Genomic DNA, 27,290 nt, shown 5'->3' with positions numbered 1-27,290 from the left:
CACTCGCAATTCCTTGCTTTTACTTCAGCGTCGCAGTGCAATCGGTGACTTGGCACGATAAAAAAAAAATAAATCGGTTTGCAGTTGATTTTCAAACGATCGTCGCGTCTCGTTCGCCAGCGCTGCTTCACCTGCATCCCTGTTTCAGAGAACGACCCGAAAACGCGTCAATTTACATGTAAATGCTGAGTGTTTCTTCGGGACAGAGAGCGTAAATTGTTTTGCTTTACCCACGCGAAGTGAAATAGCGCGAACTTGTGAGCATTATGAACCAACTTTTGTCTACTATAAATAGAATTAGCCAGGAATTTCAAGATGATGACTCCGTGATGACTAACCGTGCTACAATATTTGCGTTCGGCTGCAGTACTTCAACCTCTGTTTTTTTTATTTTGTTCCATTCAAATGGCATACCTGGAACACAAGCAGAAATATCGCATTATAGCGGGATCGCGCAGTGCTGCCACACCGGTTGTGCGGGCTTGTCTATGCCAATGAATAGTCGACAGCCCGCACTATGCCATTGATAAGGCTTGTGCCACGTGCTCCACTGTTCGTGTTTCATTTGATGCCGACTGTACGCAGCCAGCCGATGTGCCCACCACGTGGCTGACTACAACAAAATACTTTGACGCAAAACGTTGCACCATGCGGCCGGTCTCTGCATCGCCATCGACTTTGGTTTTCTGTACCGCTAGCACGTCAATGTCACGCTCCGTTACGAGATGGTAAAGCTGGCTTTGTTTTTTTTTACTTGACAGTCCTGTGACGTTAAGGTTGGCGACATTCAACGGAAATGCAGGGGCCGTTTTGACGACAAGAACGGAGACCAGCTCCATTGCGCTCACCCTTCGCGTATAGTCCATGGCTAGACCGGACCATCGCCGGTTGTGCCGCCCGGCGGAGTTGTTGACTGCCCGGCTGGCTCGACGTTGCCGCCGAGATTATCGGCTGGAAAGGTGGGACGCGGTGCAATAGACGGCCGTAGTCCTTGCAAAGTCTTTGCTGGCGGTTCCTCGAGCCCAGGCGTGGTCATTTAAGCACTCTCATGGCTGGCCGGGGGGTGGGGACGCTTGGAAGCCGTGGCGACGTTGGTCGGTGCTTGAACGCCACTTTTCTCCAGTGGTGGCTCGTTGGAATCCTTGTGCTCTCCGACCTTGGGCTCTGGTGAGGGGGCTTTCACCGTCACCACGGAGTACGTGGACGTGTCGCCCGCCACTTCTGGGATGGTTGGTGTGTCACCCTGACCAATGTCGACTCCTAAAGCCGCAGGCAGAACCTGTGCCGCCGTTTGGTTGACAGACCCTGCCGAGTCCACATGCGCTTCTTGGTCCGCCGGGGCGTTCCCTCTCGTCGCTTCACTGCAGCAAGGCGCCAACGAGTCTCGAGGTCCGGCCTGCTTTGTAGCCTCGTCGGTGCCCCAAGCCGCCTCCTCTGCCTCGGCAACATCCATCATTTCGTCTCGGTGGTCCGGCTTTGTCTGCCCTGTCGCCGACGCGTCGGTGCCTACGCAGTCCGGGCCCGCATGTCCATAACGTGTGCACTAGGAGCACCGGGGCACCTTGCAGTTCCGGCGGACGTGTCTCGTGCCATGATATTGTAGGCACTGCATGGCTCGCCTGGGCTCCACAACGAGGACAAACTCCGCTCCAACACGGACCTGGTGGGGAAGATTTTCTACTTTGTATCCAGGCTTCCATTTCCGCAGGACGGTTGTTGTGGTTGAACCGTTTTCCTTCCTACTTTGGACCCGCCAACGCCATCGAGTCCCCTCGGTGACGTTGCCAACGGCCGCATAGGCTGTCCGAATATGTTCGTCTTTGACGCCGTGAAGCATTCAGTGGAGGCGAAGCTTCACCTGCAGAACCCCTCCACTGCGCCACTCTGCTGCACTCTAGTTACGTGAGAAAATTTGCAGTAAGGAAGTGCGCACTAATACAAACGAAAACAAAAATAGCAGAGCGTGGTTTCGATCCACGGACCTCTGGGCCCAGCGTGCTTCCACTGCGCCACTCTGCTGAATGTATACAATTAGCCGAACATACAAGGAGCTCAGCAGTGTAGCTTTAACAAAAAAGAAAAGAAAGAAAGAAGCAGTAGAGGCGAAACACAATCGTGCAATGGAAGCGTGCTAAACTCATAACACAGACGATCGTGCATTGAAACGGTACTTTGCTTTATTTTTCCTTCATTTACTCTTGAATGATTCATTCGCATTTACCCACTGGTGTGTTCTTCTATGCACTGAAAAGACGCCATCACAAGCTTGTTTTGGGCATTGGACGACCCACTCGTTACACAGTTCACATTGGGTGACGCCTGGATGCTGTTTTGCTGTTTTAAAACGCTTTGTTACTCATACGAACGCATTTTATTTAACAACATCAAGCCTGCGTAAGGCAAGTTTGGAACGGAGTTTCAAGCCCTGGCGTGACACTGTGGTAGAATACTATAGCCGAGGACGTAGAAGAGCTGTGTTGAAATCCCGTGGTGTCCTCTTGGTGTTTTCAATTATTAGGATTTCTTTCTTTTTATTTCATGGGATAGTGATTACGGACACCTGCGGCAGCGGACAACTACGGTGCACGCGACCGTTGTTGTGATCTTTGTACGGCTATCACTGATCTACTGCTGAAGTTTATTTTATTTATTGCTTGGTGTTTTACCTCGTAATGTAATTTATTTAGGGAATCAGCTCCTATTTCTTTCTTCGTTGAGCCCTACACTTCATGTGCTTGTGAAAACGACTCCTTGTCATCTCATCCGATAACCGAGGACTGACCTTGACCATTGACAATATGCGTATACCTTTGGTGCTACGGGTCTGCGTTTCAGCCATAGGAACAAGTTTGATGCCGTTCGCTGTTATCTTCATGAAACAAAATGAATGCGCCGTTAAATTCCTATTGTATATATATTATCGTAGTATAAATCAGCAAGTACACAACATAAGCTTCAAGCACGTTCGATGCTACTGTAGCTTACATTCAAGATAAAGACTATACTGTCTGGTCAGAATGACAAAAAGTAAATATCGCCCCCTTTCTGTTTTTAAGTACGTTCTTTCCTCTTGATCTTAGGATTGTCGATTACTTGAAAGGACTAAAAACTTATATAACCAATTCTTGGCCAGTCCCCCTTAGTGGGTATAAGCCATAGTTGAGGCATCACCATCATCCTCGTTGTAGGTACATTTTCCTGTCTAAAACTGCAACACAAGTCAGGGGCGTAGCCAGATATCTTCTTGGGCAGTGGGAAGGGGAGGCAGGGTGAGTGGCTGTGTTCAACCACCTTTTATAAATGTTAGTGTGTGCGCTTGTAATTATGAGTTTACTCATATACTCATACTGCAGACTGCAGACTTACCTTAATATATTGGAGAGCTGGCTCAATGGCAACAGCTTTTTACTTAATCCGATTAAATGTGCCCTCTTTGTTTTCCCGCTGCAATACCCTGTGAACATCTCTCTGGCTTACCATCATGAGGATATACCACAGGTGGAATCTGTTAAATACCTTGGAGTAATTTATCACACATCGCTTAACTGGCGATCTCTTATCGAATATATCGCCGGAAAAGGGGTGCGGGCCATTGGCATATTACGTAGGCTAAGTAACTACCGCATAGGTATGAAAAGTGACACTATATTAATGATATATCGCATGTATGTTCGTCCCATTTTGAAATTTGGTTGTGTGCTTTTCTCTGGAGTTCCAGCTTACAAGTTGCGGCCTCTAATTCTTCTGGAAAGAGAAGCTTTGCGCTTATGCCTTGGCCTTCCCAAAACAGTCGCCAACAATGTGTTATATCTCGAATCGAGGGTCCCTCCGCTTTCTTGTCGAATTCGCCTTCTGACTGTTCAGGCATTCTTAAGAATTTATGAATCACCATTACGACATTCAGAAACAGCCTTTATTTCCACCCCGGAATCATTTTTTGCTGCTAGATGGCCGCGATTTCACACGCCACAAATTATATTTGTGCAAAATTTACTGGAGCCTCTAAACGTACGTATATGCGACATCATACCGAGTCGTTATAATTCAGGCCCGGTGGAAATTCATTTCGACGACATTTTCCCTAATAATGCCAAATTACTTCCCCATAATATTTTGGATGGTTTACTCCAAGATCACCTGCGCCGTATTACAACGAACGTTATTATTGCTACAGACGCATCGCAATACGACGAAAAGTCAGGGGTTGGTATTTTCAGCCCGATTTTAAATTGGATTTATTACCTTCGACTACCCGATTTCATACCCATTTTTGTGGCTGAGTTTCTGGCAGTAGTGCTCGCCTTACGCAAGTTAGATACAGCAATTACATCAGCTGTCATAATAACAGATTCCCTATCTCTTTGTGCGGCACTTTCTGTTGGTGCTGATAATCACGTAACAAAGGCGTTCCGTGCACTAGTACCTGCGCATTTAAGAAAAGTGCAATTAGTTTGGGTGCCTGGACATAAAGGTTTGTTTCTTAATGAAATAGCAGATTCCTTAGCTAAGTCGTCAATCAGCGAACCAATTCTACCGCTCTGTCCATCATCCGCTTATGTGACTGCTGCTAGATTCCACAGACGTACGCTTATGCAAGTCTTTAAAGGTTCAGCACTAACAAACTCTACAGAATATCGCCATTTATTATATCCCTGGCGAAGAGACTTTTGCCGCAGTCGAAAACAAGAAGTAGCTATCACAAGGCTGCGTTGCCGGGTACCAAATCTAAATTTCTATAAAACAGGTCTGCTCAGGCACCTTCGCCACTGTGTGCATTCTGTGATGAACTGGAAACAATAGACCATTTCTTTTTGACCTGCAGGCGGTTTAACACATTACGAAAAACCCTATTAGAAATACCTTTGCGTGACATTGGTATGAACTTATCTCTGCTTGTCATTTTGTCTTTTGGAGCTTCCATTTCTGGTTTCTGTAATGGCACAGTATGCGCGGCCGTCCGGGACTATATTGATGAAACTAATAGGTTGACTAATTAACCAGTTTCATTATCTTAACATGTTCACATAATTATATACGTATAAAATCAGATTGTATCTCTATTCTAAGAATAAATTTGTTTATGTAAATATTTGTATGCATTACATTAAGCACCACACTTGCCTATAGGCTATTGGTAATATTTCTGTTATACCTCCATCATTCTAAATGTGAGCAGTAAATTTTAAAGCCACTCGATTCTTGGCCCATCCCCCACAGTGGGTATGCGCCACTAACAATAGGAGAACAACAACAACTACTACTCATACACACGCAGAACAGAAAAACTTCAGTGGGGTGGGTGGTTTGAACCCTCCCTTCACCCCAGGTAGGCCGGTGGCTGGGAATGAAGTGACTAGTAACTATCAAGTGTATTCTTCGTTCATACAAGAAGTACCCATATAAAGGGGACAGTTTTAAGTGAACGCGACTTACTTAACTGCATACGCTGCATTGTTACAGCAACAACTTTCATGCAGATGGCGTGACGAGTTTTTATCTATTTCATACGGAACGCCTGTAATTACAGCAACCGGTTCACGTCCTTTATATGCGTGAAGGACACCGGTCTACGCAGGGTGAGATCGCTATGCGCTCCAGTGTCAAACAGCTGCTACATGTCAGCCTCCTTGTACTGAGCAGAGTGGCGCAGTGGACAACCAATTGTTTACTTTGTAAAACACCTGAGACAATAGACCATGTGTTTATTCCTTGCTGGGACGCTGTCTTTCATTGGGACATCCTTCAAAGAACATTGAAAAAGATCTCCCCTTTACAAGCCATGGCATTCGTTTTCTCTGTGTGGATGAGGACGACGACATACCATATGACATGGTTATGTTAATTAGCCTTCACTGCATCTGGCAGACCACTATGGCTAACAGACATCTTGACCAGAACATACGTCCTGTCCGGGAGAACTTCATTGCAATTATGCGGTATATCACTGAGGTGTATAAACAAGAAGAAGAACCTCCCAGCTGGCTAACAATGTTAGAGGAATCGTGCAACCTGAAAAAATTTTAATGTGAGCACTTCGGATCAAACATTGGTCCAAGTGTATTTTATCATTCATTTTTCTCTGTGAACACCTGTAAAGAAAAACAGGTAATAAAGAAAAAAAAGAGCAGAGTGGCGCAGTGGAAGCGTGCTGGGCCCATAACCCAGAGGTCCGTGGATCGAAACCACGCTCTGCTAGAGTTTTTTTTTTTGTTGCTCGCACACGATATTTTTACCTTTCATCAAGACGCCATAACTGCACATCTTTTTCGGACATGCTCTTTGATGCGTTGTTCTTGTGTTGAAAACATTGGCTCTGGCCTTCTCTCTCTCGCTTTTTTTCCTTCAGTTTAAGAAAGAATTCGTTGCACTGGTAAACACGGTGTGTTTTTTTAACGAAAAAATGCATATTTTGCAAAGGCAATCTGTTACCCCCTGGTATTCTGTTGTCAGACTGCTGTCGTTTTCACATACTACCTCTATGCCACTCCCTTCCCCTTTAAAAATCAGTTACTAGCTACACCAGTTCGTGCACAACTTGTACAAACTCCATAAAATGCGCAACGTAGCAGGAACAACTCGGCAAAGCAATTCATTAGTTACGATACCTTCCAATTCATACGCCCGCATCACCATTGAATTAAGAGTGTTAGATACCACACGAAAAAAATATCCATCGCAGTGGACAGGATTCGAACCTGTGCGGGGAGACCCCAATGGATTTCTAGTCCATCGCCTTAACCACTCGGCCACGACTGCACGCCAACCGAGCGCCATCTATTTTTAAAATGCTCCTTATTGAATACGCATGGCAACCTCGTTCACTTTCTTATTCTCATTGCAATCAATGCAGACGCAGCACGGGTAGAGAGAAGGTTGTGCTTCTGCCACCCTTTCCCCCGTCATACATTGATTAATTTATGTCTGGGGTTAAACGTCCCAAAACCAACATATGATTATGAGAGACGCCGTAGTGGAGGACTCCGGAAATTTCGACAACCTAGGGGTTTTTAACGTGCACCTAAATCTGAGCACGCGGGCCTACAACAGTTCCGCCTCCATCGGAAATGCAGCCGCCACAGCCGGGATTCGATCCTGTGATTTGCGGGTCAGCAGCCGAGTACCTTAGCCACTAGAGCCGTCATACATTGAAACCCCGTTTACATAGGTACGCCGCGTTTCTTTCTCTCAGTCGGTGTGGTGTATTCAAGGTCGCCTTCAACGGTTCATCGTAATGATTGAACGTCAGACAACTTTAAGATGATTCTTTAGTAAATGGAATCCCAATGGGACCGCACTATAAAAGCTTGAAGGTTTTGCGGCGGCAAATGCATAAAACCAGTCTTAAGCTGATAATTTTATATGTCACGCTGACATGACCTTGATTGAAGAAACAGCGCTAGAACAGGACAGAAATGAGAAGATACAAACAGGGCGCTGACTAAAAACATTGTATTATTGCGTTTGCATGTCGATATATACAAGAAAGTACAATCACTGAGCGCTTTGAGGAACATGTTATCATTGAAACATGCAGACTGAAACTTTCGAGAGGTTCTTCGTTTTATTTTTCTTGAAGCGATAGCAAAGCTAAGCTGACACAATGATCTCCGCTTTCCTGGATGCATATGACCTCAACAATTTCCCGTTGGTGTTGCTCAGCGTAATTGCATAGAATATCGCAATCATTGAAGACTGCTTCACAATCACAATTTTTGCAGTGGTCGGCAAGGTGGCTACTCACCGACCCTTTTAGCGATTATGGATGTTCACGTAACCTTTATTTGTGCAGCGGCTCCTTTGGCCGATGTCACAGCTTCCGATACTGGGGAAATATTTTACAAAACCTTCCCTCGACATTTAAGGAAATGTTGCTAGCGCTTCTTTTCGCAACAAGGTTCTGCCTGATTACCGTCAGTCTTCTTGAAGAGGCCACAAAGCTTGTGAGGTGCACTGTAAACGTCTTTGACACCAGATTTTTGTGACACTTTCTTTAGATCATTGCGCGTCACTTTATGAACATATGGAAAGACCCGGATGCCTTTGTTAAAACGATATTTTTATTTTTTTTACTCTAGCTCTTTGAGCGGATACTTGACGACAAGGTCTTCAGTTATGTGCTTTTTTTTTAACTGTCACATTGACAAAAAGCGACACGGTGTTATGTAAATAAGGAAATGAGTTATTATTATCCACTGGACTCTGGAGTCAGGACGCTACCAGGTACACCTCAAAAGAGCAGAGTAAAAGAAAAGTTATTTTCCAAGGCACCGGTGAGATTCGAACTCACGATCTCCTGTTTACTAGACAAGCGCTATAACCAACTAAGCCACGGCGCCCATGCCTTTCGCTGCAGGCGGAACCCACTGTTGAAGCACGGAGATTTTGGAAGATGACCTACCTCAGGCGCGTGATCCGAATGAAAAAGCAGGGTGGTAGCTATATTGACACCTAAATACATTATGTGGATCACGCATGATATGCGCCGCGTGTGTCCACAAGGCTGTTAGTAATTTGATTTCACTTTTCTATGACGCATATGTGACCGCTTCCTTTTTTTCTGTATTTGGTTCATAACACATAGCCCAAACAACACTGATGTTAAAACCACCCCATGTACAACATATATACAGTGACATTTTTATTAAATGAACCGGTATGGTGCCTGTATCGTCGGATCAAAATTTGGGAAATGTGACCAGCCACTGTACGACAAGCCAGTCTTGTGTGAACCACAAAGCAGTCTTGTGGTTCCGGTGCCGCTTTGTGAATTCCAACAAGGCGATGAATGCTCTCTGTGAAATATAGCCTCGGACAGGCCACGCATTTTTACCAAAATGATAGCCTGCCAGTGGCGTACCAACTCTATTATCGCGAGGGGGGGGGGGAGGCGGCAACCTACTTCACTCTTCAGCTGGGGATATATACATATATATATATATATATATATATATATATATATATATATATATATATATATATATTGTAGCGAAGCCTCCGCACTATGAAATGGGTCGAACTCTTGAGTACCTTCTAGTGGGGCTACCGAACAAGGACGCCGCATGGCTGAGAGCCCGTGCTTGGCTGTGACTGTCGGCATTGTATATTCTCGCTCGTTGCCGGCTAATAAACGCCTTAACAATTTGGTGGAGAGTGCTGCGATCCCTGTCTATGCCTTTGGAGCTACGATCACGTACCCTGCCATCTACTATGTACCACGACGCTTCTCAGCAAACGCCTCCTCCAATGCCACCCCCTTGTCCCGGTGTCCCCAGAATCCGCGATCCACCCATCTTCACTGGCGCTGATGGCACTGACGTGGAGGACTGGCTCGCCATTTACGAGCGTGTGAGCGTCCCCAACAAATAAGACGAGGACGGCAAGCTGACCAACTTGATGTTTTACCTTGCCGGTGTCGCCAGTTTGTGGTACAACAAGCACGCGTCCGATTTTGCCACCTGGTCCGATTTCAAGACCGCAATCGTCAACGTCTTCGGCCGCCCTGCTGTTCGCAAGCTGCAAACCGAGCATCGCTTGCGTGAACGTGCTCAGGAGGCTGGTGAGTCATTCACCAGCTATATTGAAGATGTCCTGGACCTATGTAACAAATCCAATCACACCATGTCCGAGTCTGACAAGATCCGAAACATCATGAAAGTCATCGACAATGATGCCTTCACGATGCTGCTCGCCAAAAACCCCGGCACGGTGGCTGAGGTCATCACACTGTGCCAGAGCTACGAGAAGCTCCGCCGGCAGCGTTCGATGACCCGACGCTCCCCACCACGAGCTGCAATGATTGCTGGCTTGGAGGCCAGTTGTGACCAAGTGGCGTTGATGGCAGAACTGAAGTTCTTTATCCGTGAAGATATCGCACGTCAGTTCTCCCTCCTGCCCTTTTCCCACCAACCTGCTGTTCAACAATCGGCTACTACCCTTCTCTCTCCCATCCGCCGAGCGATTGAACAGGAAATAGCAGAGGTAATGCCTGCTTACCACCCCCAACAGCCTCCGGCTCCTGCGTCCCTGAGTTACGCGCAAGTGGTCGCCAGGCCGCCCCAAGTCGTTCAAGCACCCGCCCCTCTGACCTACGCTGAAGCTGCTGCACGACCTCCGTCCTGTGCAGCGGGTATGTCCGCTGCGTATGTTGACGTAACCCCTGAGCCTCAGCTTCAGTCCACCATGCAGCCACCATTCCGTCCATCAGCCCTTGCGACATGGGTGAGACCTACCCCGGTGAACAGATGGCGCACACCCGACAACCGGCCCATCTGCTTTGCCTGCGGTTACGCCGGTCACGTGGCCCGTTATTGCCATCGCGTACAGCCAGCTCCAATTTCTTCACCTGTTGCTGGCCAACTCAGCCGTCCTTATCGCGAAGAACCGCCGTCTATGCCACCTCGATCTCGCCCAGGTCCATCTCGAAGATCACCGTCTCCACGACGCCGTTCCCTGTCTCCCATGCGGCCAAGTGCGGCAGCTCATGAGCGGGAAAACTAGTCGTCGCAGTCCCTGAGGCAAGGACTGCGACGCTATCGCAATGTGAAAGCCCTCAGAGCAGCCCCTCGAATGTCATTGACGTGCTTGTGGACGGTGTTTGTGCATCGGCTCTTATTGACACTGGAGCTGCCGTATCAGTTATGGACGAAAAACTCTGCCGCTTACTTCGAAAAGTGACGACGCCACTTTCTGGGTTATCCCTCCGTACTGCAAGCTTGCACCGGATTCATCCTACAGCAGGGTGCACAGCTCGCGTTGTCATCCAGGACGTTCTGTATGTCGCCCAGTTCATCATCATTCAGGCATGCTCTCATGACGTCATCCTGGGATGGGACTTTCTCTCCCGCCATGACGCCGTCATCCATTGTGCCGCCGCCGAAATTGAGCTCTCACCCTTCTCGCATTTGACGCCAGAAGACAGTCCCCCGACAATGAGCAAGATTCTAATGAAAGACGATACAACAGTGCCTCCAAACTCGACGACGGCTGTGTATGTCTACTGCGCTGGTCTCTCCGACACCACTGGACTTGTTTCGCCATCTGACCGCGCTTGCAGAAGGAAAGGGTTGCTAGTACCTTTCGCGACCGTGCAGGTCAACCAGGGCAACACTGCTATTTTTTAACCAACCCGTCCCCGTACACTGTTATCTTGCTTCGAGGGGAATGTCTCGGCAGAGTGGAACCAGTCGACGACGCACAAGTCCTGGACGTACCCGATGACACGCGCGCTCCCAGGTCGTGTACCATCAATGCTGTTTCCACTTCTGATTCGTCGTCTGCTGATGTATTTGGCCCCTCCATCGCTGACAACCTTACGGCCGTACAGCGTTCCCAACTTCTGGACCTGTTACAAGAATATCGTTCTTCTTTCGATGTCGGGCGAAGTTCTCTCGGTCGCACGTCCGTTGTTACGCATCGCATCGACACTGGTGCCCATCCACCTTTACGGCAACGTCCATATCGCGTGTCGCCTGCTGAACGTCGAGTAATAAATGATCAGGTTGACGATATGCTCCGACGCGACGTTATTCGGCCCTCCGACAGTCCATGGGCGTCTCCTGTTGTTCTTGTTGCGAAGAAAGACGGTTCTGTGCGGTTCTGTGTGGACTACAGACGGCTCAATAAGATCACTCGCAAGAATGTTTATCCACTGCCACGCACCGATGACGCGATTGACAGCCTTCATGGAGCCGATTTTTTTTCTTCTCTCGATCTGCGCTTAGGGTACTGGCAAGTACCCATGGCTGACGACGCTCGACCAAAGACCGCCTTCGTCACGCCAGACGGCTTGTACGAGTTCAACGTCATGCCGTTTGGTCTATGTAATGCACCTGCGACCTTTGAGCGCATGATGGACACCGTTCTGCGCAACTTGAAATGGTACACGTGCTTGTGTTACCTCGACGATGTCATTGTCTTTGCTCCGGATTTCTCCATGCATCTCCAACGTCTGAAAGAAGTTTTCGCACTTGTGAGCAATGCCAGCTTACAACTAAATCTGAAAAAGTGCCGCTTTGCAGCACGGCAACTCACAATACTGGGGTACGTCGTGTCCAAAGACGGCATTCTTCCTGATCCTGCCAAGCTTCAGGCCGTGGCCGAATTCCCCAAACCTGCATCTGTCAAAGAACTGCGTAGTTACGTGGGCCTGTGCTCATACTTCCGACGCTTCATACGAAATTTCGCCACGATCATATCACCGCTGATGAAGCTCCTTGGAAGAAACGGGCCCTTCAATTCGTGGTCATCCGAGTGCGACGACACGTTCGCGAAGCTCCGCCATTTGTTGACGTCGGCTCCCATTCTACGCCAATACGACCCTACAGCCCTAACGGAGGTGTACACGGACGCCAGCGGAGTAGGCCTCGGCGCTGTCCTGGCGCAGCGAAAACCCGGATTCCCTCAATATGTCGTAGCATATGCAAGCTGTACGCTCACGAGAGCCGAGAAAAACTACACCGTCACGGAGAAAGAGTGCCTGGCGATCGTCTGGGCTCTTACAAAGTTTCGACCTTATTTGTATGGTCGCCCATTCGATGTCGTCACCGACCATCATGCACTATGCTGGCTTTCATCATTGAAGGATCCCTCAGGCCGTCTCGCCCGTTGGGCTCTTCGCTTACAAGACTACGACATCCGCGTGCTGTACCGCAACGGACGCCAGCATGCTGACGCCGACGCCCTCTCGCGCTCCCCTCTGCCTGAAGGTGATGTGCTCTGCTCAGTATCCTCGGCTGCTGTTTCTGCCATTGATGTTGACATCATCGATACCGAACAGCGAAAGAATAATTGGATCGGCCCGCTCATCGACATGCTCTCTGATCCATCCGCAACGCCATCCACGCGTGCATTGCGTCGTCAAGCTCGCCATTTCGCCATTCGTGACGGCCTCCTACACCGACGCAATTACGACGCCGACGGCCGGCAGTGGTTACTCGTGATACCCCGCAGTCTGCGGTCAGAGATATGTGAATCCTTCCATTCTGATCCGCAATGCGCGCACTCTGGGGTATTCAAAACCTACCATCGCATTCGACAACGCTACTTCTGGCGCGGGATGTACCGCTATGTGCAGCAGTTCGTTCGCTCTTGCCTCACTTGCCAACGCCGTAAACCGTCAGCCCACATGTCGCACGCCAGTCTACAACCGTTACCTTGCCCTGACCGTCCCTTTGGGCGCGTAGGTATCGATTTGTATGGACCACTTCCTCTGACGTCGGCTGGTAACCGCTGGGCCATCGTTGCCGTTGACCATTTAACGCGATACGCCGAAACCGCCGCTCTCCCTGCGGCTGCTGCGCGCGATGTTGCGTCCTTCCTGCTGCATTGATGTATACAGCGCCACGGACCACCCCAAGAGCTTCTCAGCGATCGAGGCCATGTCTTCTTGTCGGAAGTCGTCGAAGCCATTCTGACGGAGTGCCATTCTCTCCACCGCAAAACTACTGCTTACCACCCACAGACGAATGGCCTCACCGAACGCTTTAACCGCACCCTCGGCGACATGCTTTCTATGTACGTCGCTGCCAACCACACTAATTGGGATAATATACTGCCCTTCGTCACCTACGCCTACAACACCGCCCCTCAGAGCACGACTGGTTTTTCACCTTTCTACTTGCTGTACGGAAGGCACCCGTCGCACACCATGGACACGATACTCCCGTACACGCCGGATCTATCTGAGTGTACACCTATTTCCGAGACAGCCAGGCTTGCTGAAGAGTGTCGCGAGCTTGCCAAGACTTTTACGACGCAAGAGCAAGAGCGGCAGAAGAGTATCCGTGATGGCTCCACCCCTTCTGAGCCTACGTTCCTTCCTCGTGCGCTTGTATGGCTCTCTATCCCGACCTCTGCCGCTGGCCTCTCTTCCAAACTACGTCCCAAATACGAAGGCCCCTACCGTGTCATCGAGCGCACCTCACCCGTCAACTATCTGATCGAACCCGTTGAACAATCTTCGGACATGCGCCGCCGTGGGCGAGACATCGTCAACGTGGAGCGCCTGAAGGCTTGTTATGACCCGCTCATAGTAACAAGCTGTTAGGTCGCCAGGCGGCTCCCTCTTGGAACCCGGGGTAATTGTAGCGAAGCCTCCGCACTATGAAATGGGTCGAACTCTTGAGTACCTTCTGGTGAGGCTACCGAACAAGGACGCCGCTCGCGCTGAGAGCCCGTGCTTGGCTGTGACTGTCGCCATTGTATATCCTCGCTCGTTGCCGGGTAATAAACGCCTTAACAATATATATATATATATATATATATATAGCAATTACATTCTTTCGTAAGAAGGTGATTTAGTGATTAGAGTGACCATTCTCGAAAGGAGGGGATGGTTCGGCCCCCCAAATATTCTCAATTGAGGGGGGTGCCTCCCCCCCCCCGCCAGCTGACACGCCTAAGTAGCCTGCCATTCTTGAACGCCACGACTGTGGAGGCCAATGTGTCGAAGGCATGCCACCTTCATTCTCTACACTCAAGAACCGACTCCCGTATAAGTCCAACGGGAGTTCTTTAGTTGGAGTGCTCTGTAGCACTTCCCAAAATAAAACCCTCTCCAACAATGTAAAAACACAAGATCTATGGTTTCTGGGATCATGCGTGTCTCAAGGCAAATAACATATATCTTTACGTTCCAAATGTTTTTCAACTGACAATGTACCAGAGGGCAACTAAATCAAAAGTTTTTGTTCCAGGCTGCGCATACACTTTCACTCTCTTTACAACGTTGCTGTCTGGGCCTCTACTGTACAATGACTTGTGCAACGGCACAGTAAAGACAATGTCACATAAAGCGAAATATAGTTCTTTTCGTTTAACGTTCTAAAGGTATTCTCTTGAAATCCGTATAATCGTATACTAGACCTATTTCTTTGTGTTAGCCTTCTATCCCTCCTGCACTATATTCATTTGAGACAACATACACTTCGGTATGAGTCTGCCCAGTCTTAATTGACATAGCGTGCGCAGGAAGGGATATTTGACACCTCGGAAAAACAAAAACTGGTTAACTAGCTGCCGCATAGATAGGTGAACTAGTCCGAGTCTTCCGTCTTTTACTCGTCGTAACGAGTGAGTACAGCAGCAGCATTCCCACCATGAAACCAACACAAAGACGGCAAATATTCTGTGGAACCTTTGCACATTCGTCTTTGAGCACTTCAGTACCTTCATTGTACCAGAGCTAGCTGGTAAAGAAGATATTTCCACGTTCATTTCTCAAGTTTTGTTATCGCCCCAAAACACTGCACAATTCTCAGCGCAAAACGCGCGTGCAGTTTTCGAGAAGCTTCCGGACTTTAGTAGATCATTTCGATAAGATCACGCCCACTCTGCGAACTGTACAGATAATTCTGGAACCTACGCCACCGCCAGCGATAACGCTAGAACATTCGATGGCAAGGGTATAAATGCCGACGCACTTCACCGCTTGTCAGTAGTTGATCGACGGCCGATGCTCCATTCACTGCTATCTGTGGAACACTGCTACTGTAATCGGGCTTTCCGTTTGCCGGGCACAGGCTCGCCCAAATAAACTGTTAAATCCCAAAACAAAATATCCTGTCTTCGGCCACGTCACGACCCCGTGTCATCTGGTGGAGGTGCTGCTTTGTTCATAAATCGGACGCCCCCGTCAAGCCGTGAACCCAGCCCACGTTGCGGAGAAGACACCGACGCCAACCAAGAGTAGCGAACAAGCCGCCGACAGCAAGGTCTCCCACCGGAGTACGGGCTTCTACAAGACAAGGCGGGAAGACCAATGCCGTGACCTCGACTGCTGCGACAATGACAACTGCAGCGTCCAGGCCCGCGATCGTCATTCATCAACCCAGGGAACCACCCATTTTCCATGGGTCATCATTCAAAGACCCGGAGTCCTGGCTAGAAACATACGACCGTGTTGCCATCCTCAACCACTGGGACAACGAAGAAAAGCTCCGTCGTGTGTACTTCTACCTAGAAGACACCGCAAAGACCTGGCTCAAGAATTAGGAGTCCACGCTCCGAACTTAAGATGTGTTCTGCGGCGCATTCCTGCAAATGTTCGCGAGCGTCGCTCGCAAAGAGAGGGCCGCTGCTCTACTAGAGACCCGGTTTCAGCTACCAAATGAAAAGGTTGAAATTTTCACAGAAGACATGACTCGCCTATTCCGTCACACTGACCCAGACATGTCTGAGGAGAAGAAAGTTTGTTTCCTCATGCGAGTGGTCAAACAGGAGCTCTCGCGGGACTAATGAGGAATCCACCGAACACCGTCCAAGAATTTCTACCCGAGGCGACCACCAACGAAAAACCCCTAAACATGCGCACCAGACAGTATAATCGTCGCCTGACTCCAGAATGCGCTGCTGCTCAAGCCAGTGACTCCGAAGACCTGCGTGAAACGATCCGAGCAATCGTGCGGGAAGAGCTGCGCAAGCTGTTGCCTTCGGCGCAGCCTCAAGTGGATTCGATTTCCGACATTGTGCGAGAAGAAGTTCGGCAATCGCTTCGAATTCCCCAAACACCGCTGCCCGTTGAAGATCCTCCGACCACGACGACGCTGCAACAGAGCTTTCCTAACACAACGCCAACCTTGCAAAGCCCTGACGTCAAAAGCTCACTTACCGAAGGTCGCCTGACGACGCAACATGGAAGCAGCGGAACAAGCCGACGCAGCCGTGACCCGACGCCACGCCCTAACTGCAATGCGAGGCGGCGAACTAGCGACCTCGAAGTTCTTATCGACGGCCACAGTGTGACCGCTCTCGTCGATACTGGAGCCGACTACTCCGTCATAAGTGGGTCGTTTGCCGCGAAGTTAAAAAAAGTTAGGACAGCTTGGGAAGGCGCTGAAATCCGCACAGCCGGAGGTCATCTCGTAACGCCTGCAGGAATCTGCACAGCGAGAGTCACCATTAACGGCCGTATTTATCCTACAGACTTCGTAGTACTACAGCGTTGCTCGAGAGATGTCATCCTTGGCATGGCGTTCTTATGCCTCCATGGTGCTGTCATCAACCTAAAAACAAAGTCCATAACGTTATCCACGGAAGAAGCACTACCGCCGCGCACGCCATCAGGAAACCATGCCTTGAATGTGCTCGAATAACAAGTCACCATTCCGCCGCGCTCCAGCGTCAATATTTCAGTCGGCGCTCCTAAATCACTTGACCTGGAAGGTGTCGTTGAAGGCAATCAGCATCTGTTGGTCACCCGAAATATTTGCGTCGCAAGAGGAATTGCAGAGCAGCGGGGAGGCAAAGCAACGGTTATGCTCACGAATTTCAACAATGAGTACAAACATGTGAACAAAGGAACAACGGTCGCATACATCGAAGAAATTGTGGACGCCACCGGCGCTTTCGCCCTCGCCGATTCTTCGGAACCTGCTCACAGAAACCAAGCCCCTACCACAGCTTTTGACGTCAATCCCAGACTTCCGAACCATAAGAAAGAACAGCTCAAGGCCCTGCTCCTGCAATACGAAGATTGCTTTTCATCGTCATCGAAAATTCGGCAGACCCAATTCACGAAACATCGCATCATAACCGAAGAAAATGCCAGACCACTCCCTCAGAGTTCGTACAGGGTTTCGACGCGAGAACGCGACGCCATGAAGAGACAAATTGATGAAATGCTGCTGGTTACATCATGCAGCCGTCTAAGCGTTCATGGGCATCCCCCGGGGTGTTCGTGAAGAAAAAGGATGGGACCCTACGTTTCTGCGTCGATTATCGCCACCTGAACAAAAAAATCACAAGAAACGACGTGTATCCTCTCCCACGAGTAGCCGACGCACTTGATCGGCTCCATAACGCCATGCACTTTTCGTCAATGGACCTCAAGACTGGCTATTGGCAAATCGAAGTCGACGAAAGAGACCGAGAGAAGACGGCGTTTATAACACCAGACGGCCTCTTCGAGTTTAAGGTGATGCCCTTCTGCCTTTGCTCTGCGCCTGCAACTTTTCAACGCGTTATGGATACAGTACTGGCAGGATTGAAGTGGCAGACTAGCCTTGTGTACTTGGACGACGTCGTCGTGTTTTCCTCGAGTTTCGACGAGCATCTTCGGCACCTTGAAGCTGTACTTCAAGCCATCAAGACTTCCGGACTCACACTGAAGCCAGGAAAGTGCAGATTTGCGTATGAGGAGCTCTTGTTTCTGGGGCACGTTATCAGCAAGTCTGGAGTTCGTCCCGATCCACAAAAAACGGCCGCCATCGCCGGCTTCGCGCTGTCCACTGACAAGAAGGCGGTGCGCCGATTTCTGGACCTGTGCGCCTATTATAGGCAGTTCGTGAAAAACTTCGCCCGCATCACCGATTCACTCACTAACCTTACCAAGGCCGACGTGGAGTTCAAGTGGGAAACACCGCAGGAACACGCTTTCCAGGAGCTTAAACATCGCCTCCAGACGCCTCCGTTACTTTCTCTTTTCGACGAATTCGCCGAGACAGAAATACACACTGACGCAAGCAGCGTAAGTCTTGGCGCCGTTCTTGTGCATAGGGCTGACGGACTTGAAAGGGTTATTAGTTACGCCAGCCGATCGCTATCCAAAGCAGAAGCCAATTATTCCACAACAGAAAAGGAGTGCCTCGCCATAATTTGGGCTACGTCGAAGTTTCGCCCCTACCTCTACGGCAGGCCCTTCAAAGTTGTGAGCGACCACCACGCCTTGTGTTGGCTAGCCAGCTTGAAGGACCCTTCAGGTCGCCTCGCACGATGGAGCCTGAAACTTCAAGAATATGACATTACCATCGTTTACAAGTCCGGCAAGAAACACTCCGACGCCGACAGTCTCTCTCGTGCGCCTGTCGACCAACCACCACCCGACGACCCGGTTGACGACTACTTCTTGGGAACGATAACTACCGACGACTTCGCTGAACGACAGCGGGCCGACCCGCAACTTAAGGCCCTAATAGAATACTTCGAAGGCAGGACCGCCGAAGTCCCAAAGGTATTCAAGCGCGCACTTGCATCGTTCTTCCTGCGAAACGGTCTTCTCTAAAAGAAAAACTTTTCATCGCTTCAAGCCAAGTATCTCCTTGTGGTGCCTTCAGCTCTGCGACCAGAATTCCTGCAGGCCCTGCATGACGATCCGACATCAGGGCATCTCGGTGTTTCTCGCACGCTCGCGAGGATACAAGAAATGTACTATTGGCCACGTCTTACCACCGACGTCACTCGTTATGTGAGGACATGCCGGGACTGTCAACGACGCAAGACACCACCAACAAGGCCGGCGGGACTTCTGCAGCCAATTGAACCACCTTGCTGACCTTTCCAGCAGATTGGTATGGACCTACTGGGATCGTTCCCGACGTCGGCTTTCGGAAACAAATGGATCGTGGTAGCTACCGACTACCTCACCCGCTACGCCAAGACAAAAGCCCTGCCAAAAGGCAGTGCATCCGAGGTAGCTAAGTTCTTCCTCGAAAATATCGTCCTACGTCACGGCACCCTGGAAGTCCTTATCACAGACAGAGGAACGGCATTTACTGCTGACCTAACTCAAGCGATCTTGGCATACAGGTAGACAAACCACCGCCGGATGACAGCGTACCACCCACAGACCAACGGCCTCACCGAGCGGCTAAACAAGACGATCGCTGGCATGCTGGCAATGTACGTCGATGTCGAACACAAGACGTGGGACGCCATTCTTCCGTACGTGACCTTCGCATACAACACGGCAGTGCAGGAGACGACGCAGATATCTTCATACAAATTGGTCTACGGAAGGAGCCCGGCAACGACGCTCGATGCCATGTTACCCAAAGTCACCGACGAAGAAAACCTCGATGTGAGTGAGTACCTTCAACGCGCCGAAGAAGCCCAACAACCCGCGCGCCTCTGTATCAAGAATCAACAGACGACCGACTACCGCCGTTATAATCTTCGACAACTTTTCGTGGAATACCAGCCTGGTGAACGTGTTAGGGTATGGACGCCGATACGCCGACGTGGACTCTGTGAAAAGATTCTGTGACGGTACTTCGGACCGCACAGGGTGGTTCAACGTCTCGGCCCACTTGATTAAGAGGTTGTCCCTGACGGCATCACGAACTCTCAACGACGCCGATCGCGACCTGAAGTCGTCCATGTCGCGCGTCTCAAGCCGTTTCATGCGCGTTAACAAACTGAAACAGTGTTTTTTGTATTATTATTGTATCGTAATTTATTCATTGTACTTTCTTACATTATTGTTGTACCTTCATCTCTAGTTAAAGCATCGGGACGATGCCTTTTTCAGAGGGGGGCAACGCCACGTTCCATTCCTCAAGTTTTGTTATCGCCCCAAAACACTACACAATTCTCAGCGCAAACCGCGCGGGCAGTTTTCGAGAAGCTTCCGGACTTTAGTAGACCATTTCAATAAGATCACGCCCACTCTGCGAACTGTACAGATGATTCTGAAATCTACGCCACCGCCAGCGAAAACGCTAAAACATTCGATGGCAAGAATATAAATGCCGACGCACTTCGCCGCTTGTCAGTAGTTGATCGACGGCCGACGCTCCGATCACTGCTATCTGTGCAAGACTGCTACTGTAATCAGACTTTCCGTTTGCCGGGCACAGGTTCGCCCAAGTAAACTGTTAAATCCCAACACACAGTATCCTTTCTTCGGCCACGTCACGACACCGCGACAATATTGCAGACGTTGGCCCTGGCAAAGATCTTGAACGCGTCTCCTTTCCACTCCTTCGCTTTCTGCTGTGTGTCCTGAATTTCACCTTTGCAAAACTGGTCGCTCGCGCCATATGGGTCAAGGGACACACCTCAGTACTTGCCAGGGGTCGTTGCCCAGGGCACGTTAGCGAAGGGGTATGGCTTCGTTGGCCACGATCCATGCCAGAGTCCCAAAACTTACACCACTTAACATTGCTCCCAGTAGCTTGACTGAAAGCATGCACAGCTCCAAGAGTCTGTTCTATACTGTTTAGTCCCATGAAAAAAATAGCCAAATCATCTGCGTATGCGAGCAGCCTAACTTCAACTGCCTGCAACTCAGAACCATTAACTCTCTCTCTCTCTCTCCATATATATATATATATATATATATATATATATATATATATATATATATATATATATATATATATATATATATATATATATATATATCTGTAGGGAAGAAGATGCACGTAGAAGTGATTTTATTGACGTTTTGGCCGCGGGCACGGCTTTCATCAGAATACAGTTTATGGCATGAGTGCTGTTTATATACATGTGCATATCAATAAGTTACAAATATGAAAACCGGCATGAAAGGCAATATGTGGGCATATATATATGCTAGTAACACAATTTCAAACGCACCTGATACACGAGTGAAAAGATATCGTTTCCATGCGTGAGCACGTGGCGAGCACGTTGTTTACAAATAAGATAAAACGCATTAAAGGTAAAGCACATAACATGAGGAGTAGTCCGACTGGTAATAGTAAAGGGAAAAAGAAGAAAATATAATAAATAAATCACAAAAAGTTACAAAGACGTTACAAAGCTGCTACGTAATCAACCGATACAGACAATGTAGTGCGACTTGCTAAGGAAGGTTGAAAAAAGATGGACAGGGTGATAGAGGTTACGCATATAGGCAACGAAGTTTTCCTACGTTTTCATTCAGACTAGATGAGACGGCGCCAAACTTATAGATGAGGAATAATTCACGGGCTTCTCTATCATAATTTGTGCGGAAACCAGATTCTAGTAATGTGACCTGTAGATTTTCAAAAGAGTGGTCAGATAGGTGCACGTGTCTTGAAATGGGCAAGTGGGGCAAGGTGTTAGCATGAGATTTATGGTTGTTAAAACGCAGTCTAAAAGCTCTTCCGTTTGATCAATGTACCGTGTTTCACATAGCGCACATTCTATCATGTGTATCGCGTTCTTAGAATCGCAGTCAAAATTGCCTTTGATTTTTAAGGAAAAGTTGGAACCAGTACTGGTGACTTGTTGGCATGTGCGCATTTACGCGTGCATACTTCGCATCACGGTTTTTGGCAAGGATGGCAAGGATGGAACTCGCGCGAACGCTTTGCACATGCCACCCCACTAGTGGCGTCCATGATTTCAGGCTGTTCGTTCGACGTCACGGTATTGTCCTTCTCGTCGCGCTTTTTGTCTGACGGTACGATGCTAAAATCTTTGCTCTGTTGTCTGACACGTCTGGTTTGCACCCCCTGAGCTGCTTCGCATCTATCGTCCTTGGGGCCTTAGAGATGCGCATGAACACCGGACACTGAATCTTGCTGCCGGCGACGTCTTCTGCATCCACTCCGTCCATTACATATTCCGCGACGCGATCACCAGCCACAGGCACAGCCACGCTGGCGTAGGTCTAGACACATTCGCTGTCTTCGTGCTGTAGCGTTTGCACCGGCCGCAGCGAAGTACGCGACAGTGTAGGCGCATATGGCCCGTTCGTCAGCACCGTAAGCAAAGTGGCACCAGTCCTGGCACACCCAAAAGCGTGTTTAAGCCACCCACTCAAAGCTGGCGTGGCAAGTCTTCGATGGTCACGCCATTTTTCAGCTGCAAGTTTACTATCCTGATCGAGGATTATTTGTCAGCCATTCCATGGACGCGCCATCGTTCTTTCGTCATTTCAGTCACTTTTCCAAATTTACTAGCGCGGTGCGCACGCCTTCGTGCGGTACATAATGTAGTAGCCAATAAAGCTTTATGGGCACGTCCTGTTTGTTTGGGTCAATGACGATGCAACGCTTGCTCTTCATCTTTAAGTCGCCAAGCGCTAACATGTTCTTTGTGGCTTGTGCTGTACTGAAAGTCACAGCCCAGACGTGATTCATTAGGAATGCGCCTAAGGCAACTACGTACCTCAGGCAGCGTACCCAGGTGCACCAAAGCATCGCGCACATCTTCAGCACGATAAGGTCTTGCCTTGATATCTCCGTACAGAAAAATAGTATTCTGAACACACGCACCTGTAGGAAATTGCGGCAGCAGGACTTTGTAATCCTGTTCTTCATCGGAAGCAATCCTGTTTCTACGGCTTATCTGGGCCGCTGTAACCGCCCCTACGGAGCACATGATGCACACGTCCGTACACTGCGGTGACCGGAAGTGGAATCGCGCCACTCTGCTGCACTCTAGTTTCGTTGGAAAATGTGCAATAAGGACGTGCGCACTAATGAAAAAGACAATAAATTTAGCAAAACGTGGTTTCGATCCCCGGACCTCTGGGTTACGGGCCCAGCACGCTTCCACTGCGCCACTCTGCTGCACTCTATTTTCCTGGGAAAATGTGCAGTAAGGACGTGCGCACTAATACAAAAGACAATAAAGTTAGCAGAGCATGGTTTCGATCCACGGACCTCCACGTTATGGGCCCAGCACGCTTCCACTGCGCCACTCTGCTGCACTCTAGTTACGTGGAAAAATGTGCAGTAAGGACGTGCGCACTAATACAAAAGAAAAAAAATTTAGCAGAGCGCGGTTTCGATCCACGGGCCTCTGGGTTATGGGCCCAGCACGCTTCCACTGCGTCACTCTGCTTTTTTTTTATTGCCTGCTTAGACGTACACATAGAAACACAAATACAGCCAGGGATCAAAAGTAATAATGCAAGGCACATAAGACATAGATACATAAATGGGCACCGGTAAAAGGAGCAACCAAACTTTGGCTGGCATGTGATGGCTAAAATTGTATAATGTTCATGAGTGGCTCAATCCTCGATACCCATTCAGGTATGGGATCTAAAAATTTATGTGCTTCCAGGAACCTGCCCACTGATTCCCGGAAGTACTCGTGTGCCGATCTGGCATCTATATCTACATGTCGTGCAGCCATGCAGACCTCCCATATGCATTGCAAACCCAGCAGCATAACAGCGTCAAACGGGACACCTTCTTCGTTGTCCACAGTTAGGAAATGAATTCCTCGAGGGTCTAAAGGGAGGTCTTTCTTTAGCGTTCTTTGTAATATATCCCAGAAAAACGCGCCTTCCCAGCATTCTAAGAAGACGTGCTCAATGGTTTCGGGCTTTCTACATAAGAAACAGTGCATACCCCATGGTACATACATTCCTTTTTCCTGTAACCATGTTTTTACTTCTAGTATCCCGGTGTGCAATCTGAAGAAAAAGGACTTGGCTCCTGGAGCTACATACATATGTTTGACACGCTTTAGGACATCACTTCCAGACTTGGCACTATATATTGTGCGATACAATGGCACGGGGAGTAGTATATCCACAAGATCTTTGTATAGCTTCCTTCGTTTCACTTCCACCAGATATTCGCATGAGAATCGAGCACGCAAGAACTTATAAGCCATCACAACCTTCTTCAAAAAAAACCAAAAACCCCGCCTTCAATACATTCGGTGGATACCACAAAGTCCGGCACAAGTTTGCTAAGTCTGAGCTGTATTACAGTGCAAAAAAGGGTCCTTCACATCCCCAAGGAAGCAGAATCGGTTCACTATTTGCCTCAGGAATAAGTGCGACAGGCCAAGACCTCCATCACGTACACGTCGGAACAAGTTGGTGCGGCTCATCCTCTCCCAAACCGTTCCCCAAACAAAAACAGCCAGAATTCTGTGGAGCTTTTGTATGTTAATGCGTGAGCACTGCAAAACACTCCACACATACCAAAGTTTGGTAATGAAAAACACATTACACACCGTGGTACGTGCAAAAATAGACAATTCCGAGCCTTTTGTCCTCTCAGTCCTTGTGCGCATTTCCGCAACTTGGTTCTGCCAGTATGGTTCACTCTCACGGCAAAACTCTTAAGGGGCGCCTAGGTATTTCGTGGGATTGGAAACCCATTGCATGTTGGCAAATGTACTGGGTGTCATTGTCCATGCTCCATCATATATTTCGAGGCTCTTGCCCCAGTTAACTGCACTGCCACTAGTAACACAATAACGCTTGATGATTTCCACAGTTTTCATGATACTGGCGTGGTCCCCACAAAACACCGCGATGTCGTCCGCATAAGCGAGTAGTTTTACCTCCGCTTGCTGCATTTTAAAGCCATTGATACAGTTAGCCCGTATTACGCTGAGGCACAAGGGCTCGATATATAAAGTGAAAAGTAACGGCGATAGGGGGCATCCCTGGCGCACCGACCGCTGCACTTCGATAAGCTCTCCAACTGACTTATTTATTTTCAGACTTGTCGTGCAACCGCTGTACGCCATTGAGACACCTTCCATAATAACAGATCCTACGCTCACGTACTCCAGAATGGCAAATAGTATGTAGTGCGGTACCCGGTCGGACGCCTTTTCCAGATCCAACTGGAGAATTGCGACCTTCTTGCACAATACGTCACAACACTCGAGTATGCTTCTCGCCGTATGAATGTTCGTGAAAATGGTCCGTTCCTTGATACCGCACGTCTGGTGTGGTCCAACTATATCCTTCACCACTGTTTGCAGTCTTTTAGCCAACACTTTCATGAATATATTATAGTCGACGATCGCTAAGCTGATAGGGCAATATGCTGTTACCCGCTTTAATGTGTCGCGATCATCTGTTTTTGGGATAAGAACTGTGTGTGTGGACAGAAATGAAGGTGGTAGACGTTTGCGTTCATATGCATCGTCTAAAATTGTGGCCAGTATAGGGGCTACTTCGTACTTGAACGCCTTGTAAAAATCGGCTCCTAGCCCGTCGGGCCCGGGAGATATCCCACGTTTCAAATCGTCTATCGCCATCGCAATCTCATCGGCCGTAATACGGTGCCCTAACATTTCCTTTGAGCTATCGTCAATCTTTGGCATGAAAGGCATGAATTCCGTCTCGAAACCCTCCGCGTCCACCGGGCAACGCACGAACAGCCTTCTGTAGAACGCTGTGAACACGTGTTCGATGCCGCTCTGTTCATTCAAGATAACACCGTCTTGTTCTACTTCGTGAATCTCGTTCCGGCGGGCCCACATTCTTTCCTTTGCGAGGGCTCTTTTAGCTGGCGCCTCACCTGTTATCGTTGCTTCTACTCTAGCTCGCACCAACGCCCCCCGATAGCGTTCGATATCGGCCTGCTCAAGTTTTTGCTTCAGTGTGTTGATGTCGTCTTTAAACGTCCCAGGCGATAGGCTTTCTTCGTATGTTAGAACTTGCAAGCTTTGCCGCTGGTTTTCCTTGTACATATTCTTTTCGTGCTTTAAAGCGCTGGCTCGTTCAAATACCTTCAATTTAGCTGTTTGCTTAAAGGTTTCTCGTTTCTCACATATTGTTGTGTTGGTCTGGTTTTTTAGCTCTTCGAGCAGAGCTAACACTTTATCACAGAAAACATTATCCTCCAAAATTTTTTCATTAGGTTCCATAATTCCCAGGCAAACTCATTCCGGTTTTTCGCTTTGTTATTAACGTCGAACATGACTAGACAATGGTCACTAAATGACACCGACTGCACACGATATTGTTGCCCAAGTGCTATCAATTCAGCCGGAACGTACACTCTGTCCAGTCGGGCGTGCTGGCTGCTTGTAAATGCGTGAAGCGCACAATGCGGTCGTAATCTGAGCATTCTGCCACGTCCTCAAGCTCGTATTCATCAATTATTTCGCGGAGCTCAGCCGTGCTTGCGTCTCTATACGCTGTGCCACTTGATTTATCACGCGCTGCCAGTACACAATTGAAGTCCCCCATCAGTACCAGGTTCCTTTCGGCGTTGCAGTAATTTCTGACACTCTCGAAGAAATGTCTTCGTTCGTCGAGTAAATTTGGAGCAAAAAGGCATATCACTCGCCATTCAACTGAACCATAACGAAAATCACACAAAACCATGCGCCCCGCCAAGTCTGACCTCACACCCCTCACTTCAAGGCCCGGGTGTTGGCGCACAAAAAGAACGCACTCCGCGGATCGCCCTGTGGCGTGACTCACACCCGCGTAATACATTGACATGAAAGGTAGCACCATACTGTTGGTCTCATTATCACTTCCAATTTTGGTTTCTTGTATGGCAATGATGTCTAAATCATGTTCGATCACCAGTCTATACAACTGTCGTTGTTTTCTCTTCGCCGCAAGCCCTCTAACATTGATTGTAGCAAATCGCAAGGGTTTATCTGGCAGCACCATTGGAATAATTTATAATAGAGACCCAGAGTAGAGGCTCATGCTCCTGTGTACACATGACCTTGGGGCCCGCAAAATGGGTCGGGGCTTCCACAGCTTACTACTACACGACTGGTGGCGGTGGCGGCGGCATCGTCGTCGCCGTCAGCCTCCGATCCTGTGAGATGTTCGGCCGTGGCCGCACTGTCGGTCGACGTACAGGGGCTGCTTTTGCTGGAGGTTCACCGGGACTGCT

The 27,290-nt window shown here is 48.8% G+C and overlaps 2 non-coding genes across 2 annotated transcripts; both read right to left on the bottom strand.

Annotated features, from left to right (window-relative positions):
* Positions 1–6,674: 6,674 nt before the first annotated feature.
* Positions 6,675–6,756, bottom strand: TRNAS-AGA (transfer RNA serine (anticodon AGA)). Its single transcript has one exon. It is a non-coding gene; the product is annotated as a tRNA-Ser (tRNA).
* A 1,506-nt stretch (positions 6,757–8,262) lies between these two features.
* On the bottom strand, positions 8,263–8,336 carry TRNAT-AGU (transfer RNA threonine (anticodon AGU)). The gene has a single exon. It is a non-coding gene; the product is annotated as a tRNA-Thr (tRNA).
* Positions 8,337–27,290: the final 18,954 nt, after the last annotated feature.

The sequence above is a fragment of the Rhipicephalus microplus genome, chromosome 6 (assembly GCF_043290135.1).
Source record: "Rhipicephalus microplus isolate Deutch F79 chromosome 6, USDA_Rmic, whole genome shotgun sequence".
Taxonomy (NCBI): domain Eukaryota; kingdom Metazoa; phylum Arthropoda; class Arachnida; order Ixodida; family Ixodidae; genus Rhipicephalus; species Rhipicephalus microplus.
The sequence above is the reverse complement of the archived record's forward strand: the minus strand, read 5'-3'. Positions and strand labels throughout refer to the sequence as shown.